General features: G+C 38.4%; 1 pseudogene; it reads left to right on the top strand.

Moving 5' to 3' along the window:
* Nucleotides 1-1,353: 1,353 nt before the first annotated feature.
* Nucleotides 1,354-1,782, top strand: LOC149153491 (putative serine/threonine-protein kinase WNK11 pseudogene; annotated as a pseudogene).
* The last annotated feature ends 22,790 nt before the right edge of the window (nucleotides 1,783-24,572 follow it).

Here is a 24,572-nt window from a genome sequence, read left to right on the forward strand (position 1 = left end):
TCTCTAGAATTGCACTGACATGGATCCTATCCTAGTCACCCAGCCCAGATTGATAAAAAAAATCAACTTAAGGCCTTAGTCAAAGTCCTGTTTTTAGCATATTAACCTTGAAGTCTTTGCTCCCTAAAATTGAAAATCATTAATCATTCTTATAAATTTCACAATCTCAAAGAAAAACAAAACAATCAATGGCTATTCCCAATTCCAGTTTCCATTGTGGCCTCAATAGAAAACCTGCATTCTTTGTAGCAATTTTGGTGCTGATATTAAATGTCGATTTGGGTACAAGTGCCATTTTGACCATAGTGAAAAGGAGCTTGGGAAGGTAAATGTAGCAACACACAATCTCAAAGATGATCTAGCAACAGGACCTTTTGGCAGTAGGTTCCCAGTTGGTGGCTTAGATGGAAACCCTGGAGGTCGTCCTGGCTATCGTGATGTTACTCCTCCTAGTATGGCAGCTGTAGTTACATTTGGTGCTTCAGCAACTGCAAGAAAGATAATAAATATCGATGTTGCACTTGCTGGTGTTTTGATTTGGAAAGGTGGTGTAAACTCTAAGTAAATCTGTCATTCAACTGGTGCAAAATTGGCTATAAAAGACCATGAGTCTGATACTAACTTGAAGAATATTGAGTGGAAAAGTAGTTTTGATCAGATAAAGGAATTCGGTGCCTTGGTTTGTCAACTGATCGTGCACATGAGTACTACACTACCTGTAAAGTAGATTTCATTTACATTTCAAAACCACGGCCATTAGGAATCAGTAATCATAAACAGCAGACCTGTAAATGAAATTCAACCACAACAATTTAGGAAAAACACAAAACAGGAAAAAAAATGTCAAACTTTAATTGCATGACTTGGCCAAACGGAGACAAATTTGGGAAAAATAAAACATGGGTTTTTTCGGCAATAGTGTCAATTAGATAACCCAAAAATTGTTTTAAGAAATTCGCAACGGTTTGGGAGAATTTTTTGGTTTTCTGAAGCCTCTTTTTGCATGCCGCGTGAAGAAAAACGGATTTAAATTAATGAACAGTTTGTTGTTTTAACTCGGCATGTTTGGAGAGAGAAAATTCAATTTGGGAACTTATTGTGTGCTGGCATTCAATCTTTTTTATGCCACACCTCTTGTCTTTAATGTCTAACGATTTCCGTGACATGTACTTCAGTTTAACAGTAAGATACATGACGTATCCCAATTGAGTAAGACTCTTCCAAATTGATCTGTCATTTTCAATCGAACTTCACTACTCCACCTGTTTAAACGGCTATTCCTATGTTTTTTTCGTAGAATGTTCGACGCTTTACTCAGATGGATTTCATTATTTTCATAGTCACACGCCTTGCATGATTCGTAGAGATTTGAATTGCAGCAACATTCTCGTGAATGGCAATACTGGCATTCTTAAGATTGGGGATCTGGGTCTTGCTGCTACCCTGGAAAAAGATCATGTTGCACACACTATTATTGGTACACCAGAATTCATGGCACCAGAATTGTATGAAGAGGATTATAATGAGCTTGTCGATGTTTATTCCTTTGGCATGTGCTTGCTGGAGATGGTTACTCTAGAGATTCCTTACAGTGAGTGCGGTATCGTTGTTCAAATTTATAAGAAGGTAAGTTCTAGTCTAAGGCCTGCAGCATTGGAAACAGTTACCAATCTAGAAATAAGGCAATTTATTGAAAAATGTATGATAGTTGCATCAGCAAGGCCTTCTACTGCAACACTTCTGAATGACCCATTTCTCAGAGATGTAGAGTCGTGTAGGTAGTGCACATACACATTAGACTTCCCAATTATTTTAAGATTGACTTAGGTGTTTCTGTTATAGCATGCGTAGGAATTATTGGTTACAAATGCTAAAAAAATATGAGCAACACAAGAGTTGGTACTCTGATATTCCATTTCCATCGCTGAAATTGTTTTGCTTCATATGCCACTACCGTTTACAGAGTTCCTACACATAGAGAATGAAGAAAACTTATTTAAAAAAATAGCAGAAAAACTCATGAATAATTGGTCTTGTGCACCAGCTGTGATCTTAGTCTCTCTCTCCCCTTGGTACTTGGCTACATAGAATCTCTTTTCCAATAACTTAAATCAGAAAACTGATGGTTGGTTGTCTTTTAGCTATGGAATGCATCTCTGTTCGACAACTAACTGACGATTCCGCAGCCATTTTCATACTTTTATAGGTTATAGGTTTCAAGAGATGAAACGAACCACATGGGTAGCTGGAAAAATGTTAGTAGATGGATAGTGTCCTATCCATTTGATCCAAGTCGATGAAAAGACCCCGATCAAAGGGAAGTCAAGGTGTGTGTTATCACTAAGTCGCCACACTAAGTCGCTGCATGTCAAGAAAAAAAGAAATAATTTTGAATCAATGAAATGAATAAGTTATTTACTCACTTTTCTGAAGGTATTGATTAATTTTGGACTGATGATGAAAAAGGAATGGCTAACTTTTTATTCAAGATTTTTAGCTACAGATATTGCGCACATTCCGCAGCTAAAGTCATTCCGCAGCTAAAGCCATTCCGCAGCTAAAAATTCTCATTGTTCAAATCAGCCTAACTTTCTTATACGAAATTAGATTTTGATGATTCAAGTATCATTGGAAAGATCTCAACAAGATCTGCACAATGAGAAATCCATCATTAGAGTTTGAAACGGTAAATAATGAAATAAATAGCTAAAAAGAAGCAACATTCAACTGGAGGCACTAATTCCAAAGCAGGTATAAATTATTTTGATTCTTCCTTTGAGCACTTGTTTCGTTAATACAAATTCTTAGTTTTGTGTGTAAATATCATAAGTAGAGAGATTGATCACCTCTCTCCTTTGATAATCTTACATTCCATTGTAGAAGAAGTATTAGTTTTTTTTGCAGGTTCCAGGAGGAAGGACAAATGATTACAAGAGAATGGTGTCTCTCTAAGAGACCAATTTGTTTCATAAGAGGATGATCAGTAACAAAGAGGAAATATGTTGATGCAAAATCAGATCCAAACACTTGAAAAACTTTCAGATACTACTGTCTCCATCACATCCATACCTCATAATAAACCATTCACCTCATTTCACTTCATATTTTCCATTTACATTCACATACACTTTCCATCTCTTTTTGTCCATTCATAACCCACAAATAAAAGCAAGAGGCTCATTCACATGCTTATTGCCCATTGCCATTTCTACTCTCCATTGCCATCTCTCATTTTCATCTTCCCTTTCTTGTCATTTTCATTCCGCAAATAAGCCCTGCTTCAATACAAATTATTGAGTCCATAGTACTTTGAGTCCAAGTTCTTTGTAAAGACACCTTGAGGCTTGCATGCTTTAATGGCAAGTTCTCATGCTGACAAACAATGTGAATACATTAATGTTCCTTGTTCATCAAATCTTCTAGGTGACTCGACATCGGCAAAACTATTCGTACCTAGAAAGATGTTTTTGGGAATCTTGACTCTTAATGTCATCAATGGTGAGAGTTTTTGTGTTGACTAGTGGCATCCATTAATGGCCACTAAGTCAACAATTTCCTACTATGTTCGACATCATAACATCTTTTCACATAGTAGGAATTGTGCCAATGAGTTTTGAAGACATAAAGACTATTATTTTCAACATTTTGGAGCAGATTCAGCAAGTTTTAGTAGAGCAATAAAAAGTCATCTTAACTCTTTATCCATGACTCTTCTTGTTCAGCCACTTGAAAAAGAATATGATTAGAATTTTGCAGCCACCACACATACAACTCATCCATTCCAAAGGGTAAGTTAAGGTACGTCATTTTCTAACTTTTGACCATAGAATTCCATAAAAAGCTAGAATGATAATTGTTGGAAAAACATTTCTCTTCCTCATTTCATAAAATTGCCAATACCATCAGTTGGGGGGGAAATACATTCATCTTCATATTTTGCCATGTCCATATCATATTCAAGATCCCACATACTTCCAACATATATTAACTATTACATTGTTATTATGAGCATACAATGGCTTTTCAAAAAGTGCTTAAAGGATAAATTGGATACAAACAAAATCATGGTTGTCACACAAGAACCAACCATCGTGCAACCCAATAAAGATATACTTTGCAACAATAATCAAAATATCAATATGCAAAGTTCAAAGATCAAAATAGAATGCAACAACAAAAAATGGTTGTAACACAAGAACCAACCATGTTACAATTCAAGTAAAACACTTTGCAGAAATATGAAGTTATCAAATGATATCATGCAAAGTTAAGCCAAAGCTCAGAGATCAAAAGAATTAATGTAATATATATTGCATGAGGACATGCAATAGCTTCAGTTGGGGGGTATGTTGGGTCTTAAAAATGTCATTCATTTCCATTACACTTTCACTATTATGTCCATTATATCACCTCCATTTCACTACTATGTCACTACATTCATCCCACTCTCATTATCATTGGGCCACATTTATGTTTTTCCAAACTTTATTAATTCTTAGCCTTTTTAAGTGAATTTGTGGTTAAAAATTAGAAAATAATGTGCATATGCTTATATCTAACAAGTGGGTTGAGATTGTTGACATGTGTAAGTCAAAAGGAGGCTTCTAGAAAACCTTTATGTCGCACTCTAAGGCCAAATTCGAATTTGAGTGAGAAGAATAATGGGATCATAAGGATATGTGTCGCATCTCCTAATTGTATTGAAACTCTAAGAAGACATGTGTCTTATCAGTTCCTATTTTGATTAGGACTCTAGAGGTAGAGGGAGAGATTCATGGACTCTCATTAATGAGATGGCTTCTCATCTTTTTGTATAAATAGGAGATCTCTCTCCTTCATTTGTTAGCTTAGCTTGGCTTTTTAGTTCTTTAGCTTGGAGTTTGTAGTTCTTCCTTGATGGCTTTGGAAAGCTTTGGAGAGCTTTGTTGTACTTTGTAATTTTGAAGAATTTGAATAAAGTTTTGATGTTCTCAACATGGAAGGAGATGTGAAGTAGATGTCATTGAGCACATTAGAATGTAAGGTAGAGTAGATTTTATTTTGTAATTTTGTTTTAATTTCATTCATGTATATCATTTTATTCCTTTCAAGTTTGATAGTTTAGATTTTCCATTCATGCAATTTTAATTCATGCAAGTGTGTTCAACCGGTTGATTGTAGATTAGTTTTTCTTTACATGTTCTTGTATTTGCTTATTAGTTTTTGCTCGAGCTTTTTAATGTAGTTTTTGCATCAAGTAGTGATCTGAGATTTGCTTCTCTGCTGAACTTTTTAGCTTTTAAATTTCAGTTGTTATGCTTTGATTTTAGTGAGATTTGTTTGCTGCTATTAGCTAGTTTAGATATCAAGTTCTTCATGTTATTTGACGTTATCTCCGGTGCCATGGCTTAACCTGAGAAGCTACTTGGTGAGCTATCGGATTATAAGTGAAGTAATTTGATTTTGCTTTCATTAACCTGCAAGTAGGTAGTTTAGATATCAATTTCTTCATGTTATTTAACGTTATCTCCAGTGCCATGGCTTAACCCGAGAAGCTACTTGGCGAGCTATCGGATTATAAGTGAAGTAATTTGATTTTGCTTTCATTAATCTGCAAGTAGGTAGTTTAGATATCAAGTTCTTCATGTTATTTGACGTTATCTCTGGTGCCATGGCTTAACCCGAGAAGCTACTTGGCGAGCTATCGGATTATAAGTGAAGTAAATTGATCTTGCTTTCATTAGTCTGCAATTTTTGGTTTCTTTGAGTGCAATAGTTTAGATTTTATGGGCAGCAGAGACAGTGACCTCATGATCAACATTTCATCATTTGTTTGATTTAAGTAGCTACATATTTACATTCCTGTTCAAGTATTAATTTTATCAATAGCATGTTTTGAGATCTTTTGAAGTGCTAAGTTTTGGGAGTTACCATAAGGGACATAAACCTTGTCTTGAAATCTACATCCATACTTGACCTTTAAAAGTATACTTAAGACCTTAGGATAGGATTTCCATTTGCATTAAACACTTTAGGAAACCAACAAGAACAAAACCCTAAAAACAACATAAACTATAAAACAACGAAGTAAGAAAAATGTTAACTAAGCACATATGGTGCACCACACTTCATCAATTTACGATACCTGGATTGATAATTTATGTAGAGCAATTTAAGACGTTAAATTGACTAGACATGGTTGGCCTTGCGGCTGCAGAGGTTGGCCTTGTGAAGACATGGACTTGGAGGTTTACGGAACATACTACATTTGCGGCTACATGGTTTGCTGCAACTATTGCGAGGGTTGCCCTTGTGGTTGTTGAAGTTGTCATTGTTGCGGCATCATCCGCCCTTGTTGTTATGTGGACGGCCCTTGCTACAACAAAGGTTGCCCTTGTTGCTACAGAGGTTGTCCTTACTGCTGCAAGGGTACTTGAACAGTTCCCGGATTAAGACCTTGGAAATTTTCGAACTGTATCTAGCCATAGCCACCAGGAAAAGTGGACGGACCAGGCTGAACATACTGTCCAGGCTTAAGGACGTGAGGTGAATTGACCATTCCTTGAGAACCATATGGAACATAAGGATCTTGGCATTGAACCTGAGCCTCATAAGGCTGTTGATACTGGAAATCGCTTGACCAAGACAAACCAACAGGATTTTGGACTTGTTGGTACTGGACATTGCTCGATCCAGCAGGGTTTTTAATAGCACCAAAAGAAGGCTGGTTCATCCCAACCGTGTGAGTCTGTGAGCTACTCACATTGATTGTGCCTAACACCATAGAAACATTTAGATTATGCCCCCAGGCGGTGGTACATCTTGTCCACTTACTAGAGGGGTCGAAGAACTAACAACAACATGCCTCGAGACAATCGGTTGAACTGGATGGGTGACTTGGACGGATGAGACAAGAGGGTTTAGAACGGTGGGTTGCACCGAGACTGAGGTAACTGTAGAAAGCATCGCGTGTTGGGAGGTCATGTTCTAAATGAATGAACCTGTAGTAGGCATGGCGCTAGATGCCCAAACAGGGTTGTGATAAAGTGATGAGGCACTAGGTGCACCTGAGACCAATTGTGCTAACGACACATAATTAGGTGGAAAATCTCGATACACACTGATGGGAATGCTCCTCGTGTAGGGGAAACCTTCAAGAGGAAATTGATGCTCTTCCTCTTCGACAGTGTGTGGAGTATAAACTTTCGATTGATTCGAAGAGGTATCTGGATCTTCGCCTTCGGTTCCATAGCTAGGAACAAATGATGACGAACGACCGAAGATGTACGAGGGGATAATTCCAAAGGAACACCTGGCTAATCATACAGACTGTACAGATGCTGCGGTGATATCACAATAGGGTCGAACAAAGGATTCAGAGGATATATAACCAGTCCAAGATGACCTTCAGTAATCGGCGAACTCTCAGGAGCCTGGAAAGGATTGTCTTGAGATTCTGGGCTAATATCTTAAGGTGACCCAGTATCTGAAGTAGGTGGAGGATGAGATGACAAAGGTTGAATGCTCATAACAATTCCTAGTTCAACACCTTGGTCCTCACGTGACTTTGGTAATTCAGGAAAAGGCTCCTTAGACAATCTTTTAGACGGAGGAGAGGAAGAGGAACTAGGTGAACTAGATGGTTCAGCCATGATCACCTCTTCTTAGTTAACAGAAAAAGAGAGATAAATTTCAAGGCTCTAAAATGTACTTTAAGGAAAACTCGTGATTTGGTCTAGAAAAGACTAACAGGATGTTATAAGATCATGGGCAACAATTTTTTAAGACGCATAAATAAACTAGTGCTCTTTCGTGTTTTAAGAGACGAGAAAGAAGCAAAGATGACTCTATCACTTTTGATTGGAAACAAGCTTGAAAGGACAAGCACTCGAATTATGTTTTAAGTTTAATGAGTCAAAAAGATCGAATGACTACTCTGGATGATCTAGGTAAAAAGGATTACTAGGCAACCGTGAACTGCAAAATACCTCCCGGCGAACCGAGAAGTACGGGCAGGCAATGTCCCCGAATGTTGTGTTCAATGTATCACGTTTGCAAGGCGACAAACTCGGCTTCCTATGGGTAAATAATTGCAGCCTAGAGGGGTCTCCCTTTATATACTCGACAGTACGGGGAGCACAAGTCCATACTAGCACTGTCTAATGCTGAAGCTAATGATAGCTGCTAGGTTTAAAGACGCAGGAACACATCTCTAGCCTAGACCTTCTAGATGTGATCGTTAGGTTTCAAATGCGCCTTAGATTAATTGAGTTCATTTTAAAGTTTATCTTGAATTATGTTTCGGTTTTCATGCCTTAGAAGTCCTAAATGCAGCTAAATGAGACAAGACCCTTTCAATTTGATGAATTGTCTACACTAGAGAGGGTAGAAAACACAATCAAATGCAAACAACCAACCAACCGAAAGCAAAATGATTTTTCACTACTTCACTTTTCGAGAAAATAAACTAATGAAAAATTCATTTCAATTCCTAGTTTCCTAACAAGCACACTCCAAATAGTCCTTTCAAAAGTAAAGAAAATTATTTTTCCTTTTAAAATGCAAATGCAATCCTAGTCTTCAATGATGCTAACTAACGTAACATATTGACGCAACAAACTATAATTATGCTAACGTAACATATTGACACAACAAACTAGAATTATGTACTTTTCATGAAATGACAAAATGAATTCCTCATAAAACACTTTAATGAAAAAGTTTCGAGACAATCGATTCTCAAGAAAATGAAAAACACATAAAGAGAATCTCTTTCAAACTAATGACGCAATGACTCTACCAAAAACAAGACAAGAAATGTGATCTATGCTGGAAAAGAGACGTTTAGACAAGCAAACGAAACTTTTCAAACTTGTGAAATGGAGACCAAAGCAATAAGAGAACTATAAATGAAATGCAAGCAATAAATGCACCAACAACTTGACTCACTGAGTTCACAATCAACTAAATGGATGACAACCTAGATGCCCTAGGGCCACAAACCATCCAACGACCCAAGAAATCAAGCGAAAAGAAGGCAAGTCAAAAAACAAATAAACCAAGTGAAATATAGCTTTTTAGTCAGGGAGAACACAGTGTAAACGAGCCACAAGGCAGAAATCAAGAGAGCAAGACACACTGGCCAAGATCTGGGGTGAACCCTAATCTTCACTTACAGGCATCAGCGTGACTGCCTAACTGACAACAAGCGCTAGAAGGGGGTCGACACGACTGTTTCTGAGCATATCGCACTGATCGACGCGACTGTCAGCAAAATAAGCACGCTGAGTGAGTATGCAAAGAAAAAAAATAAAAATTTTCTAAAGTTGGGACCAAACTTACTACTGTGAATTTCAAACCCAGGGCAATAAACAAAGCAAAGTAGACAAAACTAAAGGGAAATGGCGAAACTAGAAAAGTTCACACAAAACCATGAAATTTCAAGCAAGCAAACAGAAGGATTGGTTTCCCCAGCGGAGTCGCCAATTTGTGGTGAAGTAAAATTCTAAGTGCGGACACAAACAATTCCTCTAGCCCGAGAGCGGGTCTAGCCACAAACAAGACATTCTATGGAATATTTCCTTAGGTTAGAACCAATTAAGAGGGCCTACCTCTTAGTATGCTTATCCCATTTGGTGATGACCTTGCTTGCTCACTCCAGCTATCTCCTATTTCCTTCTTCGAGCACCTGAAACAAGTAAACAACAACTAACAACAACCGTGATAGTCAACAAATTGTATTCAACCTACTTAACAAGTCAAGAAACATTAAGCCATAAACATGTGAGATGACATATTATGTAGGAAATCAATCGATAGTTACATATATATTAAATCAAGAAGAGATTACAACCGTTGTCTTGACATTGCTATTCTCCTCCGACAAATCCGAGTTCCCACACACTTCCGTTAGCATTCCATGACGGCCTTAACAATGGTAGTCTTAAGGCTCTTCCCTTTAGTATTCACACTAAACCAAATTCACACTTCTCCCTCACACACAAATAGAGAGCTACAACTATGAATAACTTGTTGATTACTCCACAATCAAAACTTCAACCAAAGCCTAATTAGAACTAGCTTGTGCTTGGGAAAAAGTGAGGTTTATATAGCAAGGATGGAAGGGAGACAAGTCCTCTTCTCATGGGAGAAGGTCTTATCTTCTGAGGTAGTTCCATCCTAAATGGGGAAAGGAGCCCAAATTGATCTCCTTGACTCCATCTGACCTAACCTTTACCAGGCTTCCATTACGAAGCTTCTAGAACTGGAAGCTTCGACTCCTTATTTAAAAAAAATTACAAAAGAGGATCGATGCGACTGGAACAAGGCTCAATCGCTCTGGTCAGTGCTAGGGACAGTTGTAATCCCTACATATCGATGCGAGGAGGACACAAGTCATTAGTGTCGATCTTGTAAACTGGGAAAACATAAGATTTTTGGGAAATGATGCAACATGGAATTGTTTTGTTCATGAAGAGGGACACAATGGGAGTTTCTTCATGAAGGGGAAGCATGTAGGGTTCATTGTAGAGGTCCTCCAGGATCGTGGAACGAGGAGTACAGGGACAGTGACAAAATGTTGTGTAACAATGAGTATAGGTTGGATGGAGAGGACATGATCAAAGATGACCTGTCCTTGGATACTCTGAATAGGAGGGTTGATACACACATATACTATTCTAGTTCTAGTTCTCACAAGCATTATGATCGTCGTCGTTATCATCCTTACAGGAGGAGTGATAAGGGGTATTTGTCAGATGAGTTTAAGAAAGCAAAGCCACCTACATTCGATGGAGAGATGAAGAAATCACAGGATGTAGAGGCATGGTTGCTTGGTATGAGGAAGTTCTTTAGATTGCATGATTATTCAGAGAACATGAAAGTAAAGATAGCCACTTTCAGTCTTAAAGGTAAAGAAAATATTTGGTGGGAAGATGTGAAGAATGTTAAAGGTATTCAGGAAGATGACTTGACTTGGAACGAGTTTGAGAGGCTCTTCAAGAAGAAGTATTTGTCAGAAAGGTACTATGATGATAGAGCTAAGGATTTTTATGAGTTGCAAATGGGTTCCATGACAGACGATGAGTATACTAGCAGGTTCTTGGAGCTGTTGAGATATGTGCCTTACCTTAAGGAGGAGAAGACCAAGGTTTAAAGATTCATCAGTGGACTGCCAGTAGCATACAAAGACTAGATTGTGTTTGATGAGCCTAGATCATTGGAGTAGGCCATCGAAAGCTAAAGCATTGTTATGACCAATCGAAGCTCAAATTTGAGCATAAGCGTGACTTGAAAGGAAATGAGAAAGTTAAAGGAAAATGGCCACCAAAGCAAGGAAGACCTCAAGATGCAAGTGAGAAAGAAAATGTATTCCCTTACAAGAAATTCAATACAATTGAGAAGGGACATGGAGAGCAGTAGACTAGAGGCGATGGTAGAGCACCATTGCAGTGTTGGATATTTTGTAAGGATCATCGTATGAGGGATTGTCCACAGTATCAGGGTGGTAGACCCCAGATCTATAGTGCTCAAGAGGCGCATACAGTTGGGGATGTTGGTCATAACATTCCTCATATATATGCAGTTGTGGACAACATGTAGATGGATCATCAGGCATTTATCATTGAGATGGACAGTAAGCTTTGTGATCAAATTGTTTCTATTTTGATTGATCCTGGATCTAATTATAGTTATATTAATCCTAACCTGGTGGATAAGTGTGGTTTGAGAAAAGAAGTGCATGCAGAATCTTAGTTGGTACAATTGGCTACAGGTACAAAGAAGAGAGTTCACCATTGGGTAAGAGCTTGTGCATTTGAGTTAAATGGTATGCCTACAGCAACACATTTGAATGTACTGCCATTGGGATCGTATATCATGCTTTTGGGTATGGATTGGTTATACCTTCATCGACCAAAGTGGGTTGATTCGACAAGGACATTGAGTGCTTGGATGATAATGGGGAAAAGAGAAACTTGTAGGAAAAGAAGAATCATACATCAGTGAGGATGGTTACCACTATGCAGGCTAAGTGTAGTTGTAGAAAAGGTTGTGTGATGTTTGCAGTGCATATATCTAGTGACAAGGGTAAAGATGTTGAGGATGCAAAAATATTCAATAGGTACCCTGTATTGCAGCAGTATCAAGATGTGTTTCGAGCAAATATTCCAGAGCTACCTCCTCACAAGGATATAGATTTCACTATTGAGTTGGTTCCAGGGGGACACCAACATTGAAGGCACCTTACAGGATGAGTACCCCAAAGCTAGTAGAGTTGAAATTGTAGTTAAAGGAGATGCTTGAAAAGGGATACATTAGGCCAAGTGTATCACCTTGGGGTGCACCAGTGTTGTTCGTAAAGAAGAAAGATGGTACTCTCAGATTGTGCATTGATTACAGGCAGCTGAACAAGGTAACGATCAAGAACAGGTACCCATTGCCGAGGATTGATGATTTGTTTGATTAGTTGAAGGGAGAAACATTATTCTCTAAGATCGATTTGAGATCAGGATACCATCAAGTACGCATCAAGGAAGAGGATATCTACAAGACTGCGTTCAGGACTAGGTATGGGCATTATGAGTTTGTTGTAGTTCCATTCGGTTTGACTAATGCCCCAACTACATTTATGTGTTTGATGAATAGTGTGTTGTGTCCTTATTTGGACAAGTTTGTTATTGTATTCATTGATGACATCTTGATATACTCCAAGAATGAAGAAGAGCATGTCAAGCATTTAGCAGTAGTGTTGAGATTGCTAAGAGAGCATCAATTGTATGCCAAGATTAGCAAGTGCAATTTCTTTTAGTAGAGGTGCATTACTTGGGACATGTTGTTTCCAAGGAAGGCATAACAGTAGATCCAAAAAAGATAAGGGCCATCATGGAGTGGGTAGCTCCTAAGAATGTGGATGAGGTGAGATGTTTCATGGGATTGGAAAGTTACTATAGGAGGTTCATCATGAACTTCTCACGTGTTGCATATCCTATGACATCCTTGTAGAGGAAAGGTAAGAAGTTCGAATGGACAGAAGAATGTGCAGCTAGTTTCGAGCAGCTGAAGTAGTTGTTGACCAATGCTTCAGTCCTTAAGATTGCAGATCCGAATAAAGAGTTTGTAATGTTTACAAATTCATGTAAAATAGGACTTGTTGGAGTCCTTATGCAGGAGGGACAAGTGGTGTGCTATGAGTCTAGGAAGTTGAATGAGCACGAGCAGAACTACGTGACTCATGATCTTGAGTTGGCAATTATTATTCACGCCTTGAAGATGTGGAGACATTATCTTCTTGGCATGAGATTTGTATTGATGAGCGATCACAGTGGGTTGTGCTACTTGTTTGACCAGTCGAATCTAAATGCTAGTAAAGCTAGATGGTTGGCTACCCTTAGTGAGTTTGACTTTGAGAATAGATACATTAAGGGAAAGGAGAACTAGGTCGTAGATTCTCTTAGTAGGAAGGTACAGGGGAATCATATAGTAGCTATAATCTCTTATGGGACAGAGTTATGGGATAGGATCTTGTAGGAAGGACAACATGATGACATGTATATGGAGATTATGCACGGGATACAACATAATACAGGTATAGGTGATTAGGATGCAGACTATCGTCTCAGACAGATGGTTTGGTGAGGTTCGGGGACAGGATCTATATGCCAAATTGTAGTGATCTCAAGAATCTTATCTTAAGGAAGCTTCACATGAAGCCATACTCAAGTCACCCAGGATATTAGAAAACGTTGACGACGGGCAATAAATTCTACTATTGGTCGAATCTTAAGGAAGTGGCAGAGTTCATGGCTAGACGTTTGGATTGTCAGTAGGTAAAGGCATAATGTAAGCATCCATGTGATCTACTACAGCCTATTCCGGTTCCAGAATGGAAATGGGAGGTCATTACATGGATTTCAATACAAGTCTTCCGAGGATAGTGAGACAACATGATTCTATTATGGTCATGGTCGGCAGGTTGAGAAAGGTAGCTCACTTCATTCTAGTGAAGACTGTACATATTCAGCTAGTGAGGTGACATAGGTTTTCGTCAGAGAGATTGTGAGACTACATGGTGTTACGAAGAAGACTATGTCAGATAGGGATGCAAAGTTCACATCCAAGTTTTGGAAGGAACTATTTTCAGGTTCAGGTATAGAGTTGGCCTTCAGTGCAATTTATCATCCACAAATAGATGGACAGACAAAGAAGGTCAACAATATCTTGGAGGATATGTTGAGGATGTATGTGATGCACCAACGGAGAAGATGGGAGGAGTATTTTCCATTGGTTGAGTTTGCATACAACAATGGTTATTAGGAGTCATTAAGGATGAGTCCTTTTGAGGCACTGTATGGGAAGAGTTGTAATACTCCCATCAGCTGGAGTGATCCATTGAACAGGGTAATTATTGGACCGAATATGTTGGCAGACATGGAACAAGAAATGCAGGTTATAAAGAAGAATATAAAGGTAGCTAAGGATAAAAAGAAGAGTTATGTGGACCAGCACAGGACATTCAAGGAGTTTCAGGTTGGGGAGCATGTGTATTTGTGCATCAAGCCCAAGAAGAGCTCTTTGAGGATTAGATCATGTGCCATGTTGGCACCACAGTATTGTAGGCCTTTTGAGATGCTTGAGAGGATTGGACCAGTGGTCTATCAACTTGCATTGCCTCCAACAATGAAATTCCATGATGTTTTCCATGTTTCATTACTTAAGAGGTATACAAAGGATGTTGATCATGTTATTGATTGATATGTATTGCAGGTAGAGCAAGAAGGAGAATTCGAGTTGGAACCTCAGTGCATATTACAACGGAAGCATATCAGGCTCAGGAAAAGAGCTATAGAGCAAGTTAAAGTGTAGTAGAAGCACTCTAGGCCCAAAAAAGCTACATGAGGGATAACAGATCAGATGCGGGCCATGTATCCTCCATTGTTTACGGGTATTGGTAAAGCAGTTTTGGTATGATGTTTGGTATATGTTTGACATATGTTTTGTTGATGTTTTGGTATATATTCATATGTATATGGATGTAAATAGCGCCATAAGCTAAGTCATAAAGCTCTAATAAGCGACATGGTTGCTATCTTGTCATGTTGTCATGATGTTTTGCTTTTGAGAAGGTCATTCATTGTAAATACTACAATAAGCTAAGTTATAAAGATCCATGGGTAGTATGTTTTCTTTTCAGCTGTTTTGTTGAGGCCTCGGTGTGGTTCAACATCGAGGACGGTGTTCCCCAAGGGGGAGGGGTCTGTAACAACCCCTAGTTAAAAGTTCATGTAATAAAAGTTAATAAAGGCAAAATAAGACCACAGTTAAGGGATACTTATTCCAAGCTTAATGTTGGGCAAAGATATCCTAGTGAGCATCAATGGATGTGTTTATGGCTAAGGGAAAATGGAAAAGGCAATGGCTAAGGCATTGAAAAGGCAAAAAAGCATTTTTGGCACATTTATTTATGAAAATAAATGAAAATAGGAGAAAGGAAAGGTGAAAGGCCATAAGTTGCATGTGAGGAGAAAATTGAAGGAAAATAATGGAAAATGAAGAAAATAGAGGCCTCATTAATAAAAATGCTTCTAAGGATCAGTTCATGGTTTTTTGGTCAGTTCAGTTTTGGAGCTCTCTCATTATTCTCTCTCACACACTCTTGGACACTTAGAGTTTTCTTGGAGCATTTTAACTTTGGAGCAAGGAAGTAAAAAGAAAGCAAAGGAAAAGGAAGGAAATCAAAGATCAAGCAAGGAAGTGTAGGATAAAGCAGCTTCAGCAAGAATACTTGCAGGTAACATATTGCATGTGTGATTTCCTAGCTAGTTTTTACATGCATGGCTTTGCATGTTGGTATATGGTTCTCTTGTTGTTGGCGGCATGGTTTTTCCGAGTTATGACAAGGGTTTTCAGCCTAGCCTTTCCTTTTTCTAGATAGCCATGGTGTGATGGGATTGTTTCTCGGTTTTGAGCTTTGGAATTGCCAGATGGTTTCAAAATTCAGGCGGAGGTGATCTTAGGAAATCCCAAAGGCCTAGGAATCCCCTTACTAGTTTTGGCGGGATACATGGTAAAGCCTAAGGGTGGAGTCTCAGTTTAGGGCCTAATGATTCGGTGTGGATTGCAGTAAAGCCTAAGGGACTGATGTCTCGATTTAGGGCCTAATGATATAGTGTGGATTGCAGTAAAGCCTGAGAGGCAAGGAGACATAAAATTCCTCAAGGATAATGATGGAGTCCAGAGGCATTCCTAGCTCGGTTTGGTTTTGTGATCTTGGTGTTGGTTTGGGTGAGATTATGGTTTGGTGAGGGTGGAGGTGGTTTAACCTATGGATTCCCTTGGTTGTTTTTGGATTGGTTTATCCATGAGATCTCACACTCATGCTTGGAATATGACATGGGACTGACTGGCTGAAAGAAAGATTTGGTTCAGCCATGTCTATGGTCGGGTGGTACATGGAAGTCCTAAACCTAATCGGCTTTGCCTATGTTTAATAAAATTTAAGTTCTCTTGCTTTGTACTTGTTAATATGTGGCTTTAATGGTTGTTATCTCGTTGTTATTTTCATGGTTTAATGCTAGTTATAAGCATGGTTATATGACTGGTTGTTGTCGTGTATTTACTGGTAAATGAAAAGATAATGGATGCAAGACCTAATTTATGTCAAAAAAGTTAAGGGAAGAGGGTGGCGATCCTTCTTGTCATGTCTCATATGAGTTATCAGTCTTTTATGCTCTATCTTGTATTCATTTCTTGTACATTGCATTGATGCCAAGTGTTTGACAGAATGTTAGTCCCAGTTGGGGATGGCCAGGCCTAGTCCTAGAGTCAGCTTTTGATTTGTAAGTCTTCTCATCATGTAATCTATGGATTCTGGAAGCTACAAGGGTTTTTGGGAAATGACCTGGATTATGGTCTTGAAAAGTGGCACAAATCCCAGAGTCGCAGGTATAGGTCTAAGTAGAAAAGTCCCCAGACACATGCATACCCATGTTGTGCGTGCGTTTGGAGGTTTCCATACACACCCTTATCCATATCAAGGGAGTGTCTGGGGGTTTAATGATCTAAAAACTCAGTGGGACCCAGAGGTTGGTTACCTGAGTGGTTGGGATGGTTCCTGGAAGTCCTGTTGTTGATGTCGAAGGATTGTATGGTGTGTTTCCATCAGTTCCACTTCCTTAAGGTGACTTAGTCGGAGGTCGAATCATATCATAGTAACTTCTCATCACATGTTTACCCCAGTTGGTCAGTTACTTGGGTAGATGTGGGAGGAGGGCATTACACCCTATAGCTCAGTGGCGAGGAAAATTAGAAAGAGAACAAAATTCATTAGAATCTAAGAAACATCCAAGTGATGACAAGTAGCAGAGAGGAGGCTTATGACAACCTTGAGAATTATGGTACCCCAATTGCTTCTCCTAAGAATATTTTTGAATAAAAGACTCTTGGGGTTGATCTTCCAAAAGTGATCCAAGGAAAATATATAGAATTTTTATGTCTCTATTATCTCTTTAGATAATAACTCTAAGAACAATGTCTTTGTTAGTGTTTCTCTAGAAAATGAGATTGAACAAATATCTCTTTTGGTTGACCGGATAGAGGAGGAAGATCCATTAATGACTCAAAAGGATGAAGTTGCTAGTAGAGACCATCTAAAGAAAGGTGATGTGATAGACTCACCAAACAACTCAAGATGAACCAAAGTTGGAAAAAAGGTGAAAAATATCTCGCCAAGGATAACGAGAAGCTAGTCAAAGTTACATTGGAAAATAGTTAAGAATGGGTTGCAAATGTGTTTGGATCTCAAGGGTCTTTTGGAAAGTCTTCAGTGGGAATGGGAACAAAGTTTATATATTGTGGAGTTCTTGATTAAGGATTTGGATTAATCCCGTGTGCTCAATCTCAAATCCTCAAGAAATTTTGGTAGTTCTCATTTTTAGAAGAATTGTAATGGTTTTGGGTTAGATCCCAATTCTTCCAATATAAACTAAAATACTCATTTTTGTTAAAAAAAAATCATTTTTATCACCAAGCATCACATATGGTTGTGCCAAGAAAGACTAACTAAATATGATCGCTTACAAACCACATTGAACAAGGCCAACTAGATTCAAATTCAAATGAGTTGTATTATCACCATGAGTCTGAATCATTGACACTACCCTAGAAGGACCAAAATGAGTTATCATTATGTGAAGGAATATATATATGTGTGTGTGTGTGTGTGGGAAGGAAATGGAATCTTTAATTAAATAAATAAAAAGTTATTTTAATAAACTGATTTTAATGTGTGAACACTTATTAAGATTTTGAGCTTTACAAATTGGTGATACCAACTATGAACTATCAATGTCTCTTAAATTGTATTGGGAGATTTGAATTTTAAAGTAGTAACTCGGTGGAATAAATATTTTTTCTATTAAAATTGATATATATGGGTTTGGATGTGAGATGGTTTTATTGTGTCGCAATCTAAGTTTAGGAATAAGTTTTTTAGTTTTTAGGTTTTTTTTTTAACGTAAATGGTAGAGAGGTATATTCCAAAAAGGATTTTAGATGAACCCAAAAGCTGAAAGGTACAAAATACTAGGAAAGTTGATGACCTCTAATAATATTTTCAACTTCCTGTCTAAATTCATGGGAGACAAATCTCAGTATTTTCCACAAGTACTACAACTAAGTCCTTTTACATATTTACAAGAATATATTCTTACGTATTGTGAGCATAAAAGTATGTAGAAACAATACCTTGTGTTATTTGGGAGGCTTTTGGAACAGTGAGTTCACACAGAATTGGGATACTACAACCAAGTTAGCATTTGTTTCACGTTCTCGCTTTTGTTTATTGGATTTCCTACCTCTTGTAAGAGGAGGTCCCACTGCATTCGAGGAAAGGGATTTTTCAACGTTGCCTCCTATGAATGATTTTGCATAAGATGCTCTAATTGCCATAGCTTTTTGGTAAAACTTTGGGTATATCTCTTCATATTCGCAAGATTAGAGGGTGTTAATGCAAACACTCTTCCTTCAAAACTTGAATCTAGAAATGGAGAGGCAACACATGAAGGAGCTTTCTTTTCATTCTCCACTAACACTTGTGTATTTTATTGATCCTCATTTCGGGTTTCATCTAGAGATGTATCTTCATATTATTCTAGATCTTGAAGAGCCTCAAATGAAATTTTGCTAAAGGAAGGTTCTGGTATCGGTTCGAATTCAACAAATTTCTTTGGGGTTGCAACCTTGTTTTGTTGATTCCTTCTTCACTTTAGTGCTGGTTGGAAACCAACCTATTTAGAAATAGGGGCATGGGCTTGCTCATCTTATTTTCGTTGGGGGCAGTTTTTGTAACAGCTCTGGTTTAAAAGTTCATGTAATAAGTTAATAAAGGAAAAATAAGACCAAGGTCATGGGAGACGTATTCCAAGCTGAATGTTGGGCAAAACATCCTAGTGGGTGTTCTGGTTTATTATGGACAAGGGGAAATTGGTGAAGACAATGACAAAGGATTTGGAAAGGAAAGAAGCATTAATTGGCATTTTATTACGAAAATAAAGGAAATTAAGAGAAACGAAAGGTGAAATGTCACAGGTTGCATGTGAGGCGGAAATTGAAGGAAAATAATGGAAATTGGAGAAAATAGAGGCCTCATTAATAAAAAGGCTTCCGAGGACTAGTTCAAAACTTTTGTCAGTCTAAACTTTTGTCAGTTCAGTTTTGGAGCTCTCTTTCTCTCATACTCTTGCACACATAGAGAATTCTTGGAGCACTCTAGCATTAAAGAAAGAAAGGCAAAGGAAGGATAAGGAGGCAGAGGGAAGCAAAGATCAAGCAAGAAAGAGATGGATCAAGTGGCTACTACAGGATTACTTGCAAGTATCGAGTTGCATGTATGGTTTCTTTGCTAGTTTTGGCATGCATGGTGCACGCATGTGCGTATTTGGTTCTCTTGATGTCATTGGGATGAGTTATTCCAGGTGTGACAGTGATTTCAGCCTTTCCTTGCCATTTATGGATAGCCATGGTGTGATGGGATTCTTTTACTTGGTTGAGTTGGATTGCTAGATGGTTTCGAAACTGAATGGGGTGGTCTCAGGAAAATTCTCAAAGGCCTAGGAATCCCTTTACTGGTAAATGGTGGGATACACGGTAAAGCCTGAGGGTGGAGATAGGAAAATTCCTCACAGTTTAGGTGGAGAGATCTAGAGGCATCCATGCTTGTTTAGGGCCTAGTGATCCCTTGACTGGTAAGCGGGATAACAGTAAAGCATGTAGTGTATGTTTCTTTGATTGGGCCTAGGAATCCCTTGACCAATAATGGCAGGATACACAATAAAGTCTGGTTGTATAGATGAGGGTTTTGGGCCTAGGAATCCCTTAACTGGTAATGGCGAGATACACGGTAAAGCCTAAGAAGCTTTGATTGGTTTTGTTGTGAGTCCCACATTCATGCTTGGATTATGGCACGAGGGTGATTGACTGAAAGAAAGATTTGGTTCAACCCAATTTATGGTCAGGTGGTACATGAAAGTCCCTAACTTGGTTGGATTTTGCATATTTTAATAAGAGTTCTTTTTCCTCTTGTATTTCATGAGTAAATATTCTTGTTATTATGTGGTTTTGATGGTTGTTTTATCATCGTTATTATTTTGGTTATAAGCATGGTTAATGATAGACGTGCGTTATGGCTTTCATCATGTTTTGTTTAATAAATGAAATGTTAATGAAGGTATGATCTAATAGATGATAATGCAACTATTGTGGGAGGGCATCGAACCTTCTTGACGAATCTCAGATAAGTATGAGGCTCCTAAGTTCAAATGTGTATTTATGACTTGTACATTACATGCTCATGATGTATTTGACGAAATGTTTGTCATGGTTAGGATGGATCAAACTAGGTCCTTATTTAAATTTTGCATTAGAGGCCTTGTCTTCTTATTATTTATCACTTTTGAGTGTTTCATCAAGTTCTGGGTAGAGGTCCGGATCCTAGCACTAAAAAATTGGCTTAGATCTCATGGTTGTTGGCATAGAACTGGCTAGAAAAGGCTGCAGCCATTGGGAAGCAGGCATGTGGGAGCAACTTGAGGGTTTCAGTCGCATGGAAGCCTTATCATGGGAGCGACTGGGGATTTAGTTCATTGAAAGGCTAAGTTAACTTAGGGGTTGGGCACTTGGGGTGGTTGGTTAGCTTTTAGGGGTCTTATAGAACTTGAGGAAGGTTTGTAAGATTTTGGTTTGTCGGTTCCACTTCCTTAAGATGATATAGGGAGTTGAATCATATCATAGTAACTCTTCGTCACATATTTACTTCGGTGGACTGGTAAGCTTGGGTAAGTGTGGGAGGAGGGTGTTACAGATTGGTATCAGAGCAAGGTTTAACCCTTAGACTGGATGGGCGGAATCTATTGTCATGCATGCATGTAGGTTGTATATGTGGTTGATGTGTATGCATGCATGTAGGTTGTATATGTGGTTGATGTGTATGCATGGTGATGGTCACTGTGGCAGTTGTGTTTTCATATAGAAGTTGATGACGTTGTTATGCAATCGGTGTGAATGCATGTCAGTGATATATGTGTTCGTTATACATGTTTAGTGTCTATATGTTGTTATGCATGCATTGTGTCTAGTTGGCATTATAGTTTGTGACATCATGCATGTTAACTCAATAATGATTGAGGTGATGTCTATATATTGTTATGATTATGATTATGCATGTATTGTGCTAATCTGGTTGATCTTGCAGATAAGATATCCTCCCCTGAACTATATTGAGGTATGTTGGTTATGTATATATTCTAGTTTAACTGACATGATATACTTACACGGAGAAGAGGATCAAAGATGACTAGCAAAATGGTGGATTATAGTTCACAAGATTCTCCCAATAGATCATATGAGCAAGATGGTGATGAGTACTTCCCTCACATAACAGACACTTTGAGAAGTTTGAAAGCAGATATAAGAAGCTGTAAAGCAGATGATGAAAGAATCATTCAGTCACAAGAAAGACTTGCTAGGGCACAAGAGAAACACACAGAGGTCAATGTAGTTATCCTTCAGAGTTTGTCAGATTTGCAAAGACAGGGACCACTTAGGATCAGTCATGGACAAGAGGACAAGACCGTTGGAGCCTATGGTAGCAGATCTCATGATGGGCACAGGTCGAATAGGGATGATATCGTCAGGGATGACAGATTCTTGGACACACCTGATAGGAGAGGTAGTGGACATGGGCTTTATTCTAGTTCTAGTTCAGACAGGTACCATGGTCATCATTGTTATCATCCTTATAGGAGGAATGACAGGGGATATTTGTCGGATGAGTTCAAGAAATCCAAGCCACCTACATTTGATGGAGAGATGAAGAAGTCACAGGATGCAAAATCTTGGTTGCTTGGGATGAATAAGTTCTTTAGATTGCATGACTACTAAGAGAACATGAAAGCCAGGATAACTACCTTCAATCTTAAAGGTAAAGAAGACATTTGGTGGGAAGATGTGAAGAATGTCAGAGACATTCAAGAAGGGGAGTTGACTTGGAGGGAGTTTGAAATACTTTTCAAGAAGAAGTATATATTTGATAGATATTATGATGACAGGGCGAAGGATTTCTATGAGTTGAATATGGGGTCTATGACCGATGAAGAGTATACTAGCAGATTCTTGGAGTTGTTGAGGTATGTGCCTTATCTTAAGGAGGATAAAGAAAAGATTCAGAGATTCATTAGTAGTTTTTCGGTAGCGTTCAAAGACATGATCGAGTTTGATGATCCTAGATCATTGGAGGAAGCCATTAGAAAGTTGAAACATTGTTATGAGCAATCAAAGCGTAAGAAAAAGTCTCAACAAGGTTGGAAAGGGAAAGACAAAGCTAAGGGAAAGTGGCCACCGAAGCGAACAAGACCTTAGGATGTAGGTGAGAAAGAGAATGTGGTTCCTTACAAGAAGTTTAATGTAGTTGGATAGGGACATGGGTCACAACCTAGAGGGAAACAAAATAAAGGTGATGGTAAGGGATAATTGCAGTGTTAGATATGTGGCAAGGAGAATCTGAAGAAGGATTTTTCGTCGTACCGGGGTGGTAGGGCTTAGATCTATAGTGCTAAGGAGGCATAGATAGTTGGGGATGTTGGGCAGAGCATTCCTTAGATCTATGCAACATTGGAGAACAAGCATGCAGATCACCATGCATCTATTGTCGAGATGGATAGTAAGATTTGTGATCAATTTGTTTCTATTTTGATTGACCCTAGATCTATTTATAGTTATGTTAACCCTAACCTGGTGGATAAGTGTGGTTTGAATAAAGAAGTGCATGCAAAGTCTTAGTTAGTGCAGTTGGCTACAAGTACTAAGAAGAGAGTTCATCACTCGGTAAGAGCTTTTGCGTTTGAGTTGAATGGTATTCCTTCCTCAGCACATTTGAATGTGCTTGCATTGGGATCATACAATATGTTGTTGGTTATAGATTGGTTGTACCTTCACAAGACCAAAGTAGATTGTTATGACAAGGCTATTGAGTGTTTGGATGACAATGGGAATAAACAATCTTGTTGGGTAAGAAGAAGGCAACATCAATCATAATGGTTACAACTATACAAGCAAAGTGCAGCTGCAGGATAGGGTGTGTGTTATTTGCAGGGCATATTTCCAGTGATAAAGGTAATGATGTTGAAGATGCAGAAGTCTTGAAGAGGTACTTGATCTTGTAGTAGTTTCAAGATGTATTCCCAACAGATATTTTAGAGTTTCCGCTTCATAGGGAAGTAGACTTTTCCATTGAGTTGGTACCAGGGGTAGCACCATCATCAAAGACACCATACAGGATGAGCACTCCAGAGATAGTAGAATTGAATTTGCAGTTGAAGGAAATGCTTGACAAAGGATACATTAGGCCAAGTGTATCGTCATGGGGTGCACCAATATTGTTTGTGAAGAATAAGGATGGTACTCTTAGATTGTGTGTTGATTACAAGAATTTGAACAAGGTGACGACCAAGAACAAGTATTTGTTGCCAAGGATTAATGATTTGTTTGACCAGTTGAAGGGAGTAGTGATGTTCTCGAAGATTGATTTGAGATCAAGATACCATCAGGTACACATTAAAGAAGAGGACATCTACAAGACTTCTTTCCAGACAAGGTATGGGCATTATGAGTTTGTTGTATTTCTTTTTAGTTTGACTAATGCTCGAACTACTTTTATGTGTTTGATGAATAATGTGTTGCATCCTTATCTGGACAAGTTTGTTATTGTATTTATTGATGATACATTGATATATTCTAAGAATGAGGAAGAGCATGTCGAACACTTAGCAACAGTATTGAGATTGCTAATAGAGCATCAGTTGTAAGCCAAACTTAGTAAATGTGGTTTCTTTCAGACAAAGGTACATTACTTGGGATATGTGGTTTCCAAGGAAGGCATAGTAGCGGATCCGAAAAAGATCAAAGCTATTATGGAATGGGTGACTCCTAGGAATGTGGATGAGGTCAGATCATTCACGGGGTTAACAGGTTATTATAAGAGGTTCATCAAGAACTTCTCATAGATTGCCTATCCTATTACAACATTACAAAGGAAAGGAAAT

This window comes from Pinus tabuliformis, chromosome 9 (genome assembly GCF_031772625.1).
Source record: "Pinus tabuliformis cultivar Carrire ecotype Pingquan chromosome 9, CPIR1, whole genome shotgun sequence".
NCBI classification, from domain to species: domain Eukaryota; kingdom Viridiplantae; phylum Streptophyta; class Pinopsida; order Pinales; family Pinaceae; genus Pinus; species Pinus tabuliformis.